Consider the following 1,295-nt stretch of genomic DNA (forward strand, 5'->3'; position numbering starts at 1 on the left):
GCAAGACCACAGCGCGAAGCGCGCTGCGCTTCGGGCTTCGAGCAACCCGCGAATCTCGCGTAGCATACCGGGCACAGCGCCTGGTATGCCGCCCTCACAGCGAACACAGGCAGGGGAGGGGTGGCGGTGCCGCCTGCTGCACCGCCTGCCTGCGCTTCGGTGCGGGACAGACGCCGGCAAGGAGCGCGTGTCGCATCGTGTAGTGCCGTAGCGGGGGCTGTCGGCCTGGCGTGTGAGACCGGTGGCCGGGTCCGCAATCCATGCAGTCGGCGTCGGCGCCCCTGGCATGGCTGGCTTTGCAAGCGTGCCCGCCACGTCGTTGTGCACCAGCTCCCAAGGGCCAGAGACGGGCTGGAGTGAGGGGCGAACGCGACAGGCCAGCAGCGCCGGCACCTGTGCCCCCCGCCCCCCCCGCCAATGCGTCGCGATGTGCCATCCTCCACCGCTGTCAGGCCGGTGCGGAGCGTCGTGAGGAGGGAAGCCAGGCTGCTGTGGGTGGGGCCTGTCTTCCAGATGGTCACGTGGGCATGCGGCGCGAAGCAGGAGCACCAAACGTGCGAGCGGGCGCAGGGCACCTCATCGGCAGCAGTTCCGCGGGAGTTCTAGCGGAGCGTACCATTTTCTTTGTCGGAGTGTTCTCTGTCACTCTCGAAAGGCGTATATGTCTGGTGGACGACCACCTAAACACCTCCTCACCCGCACCCCTCCGACTGACGCACTTACATCTTCTTCACGCTTGCTCGTTTCGCCCCTGCGACTCTCATTATTGCCGTCCCTCCATGCTGGGCATATTTCGAGTTGGCTTCGGTGTGCGTGCGTGCGCATGCACTCGGAAGGGCTTCGACCTTCTGAGAAGTTTTTTTTTCGCGGGTCCATCGCCCTGTTCAATGGATGGCTGATGTGCAGCAACGCTGCCGTTGAGCCCCCCACCCACCCACCCACCCCACTCCACATGCACACTTTCTCCGCTATTTCTCTTCATCTCCCTGAATGCGCACCGCACGCGGATGCGGCGATATCCAATCGCTATCGGAGTACGTGCACATCAACACACACATACACACACTATCATCCACTCGTGCGTGTGTGTGGCGGCGGTGGTCCAGCCGATCACCTCGAGCTGCGCCTTGTCCCCTTTCCCTCCCCCCTCCACACACACACACACGCACGCACGCCCACACGCCACTCATACACAGGACTCGTTTTGATGCGTGAAAGGAGACGAGAACGATGAAGGACAGCAGAGACTATATACTGCGTCTGTGGAGCCTGGCGGAGGACATGGTGATACACAG

The sequence above is a fragment of the Leishmania donovani genome, chromosome 19, assembly GCF_000227135.1.
Source record: "Leishmania donovani BPK282A1 complete genome, chromosome 19".
Taxonomy (NCBI): domain Eukaryota; phylum Euglenozoa; class Kinetoplastea; order Trypanosomatida; family Trypanosomatidae; genus Leishmania; species Leishmania donovani.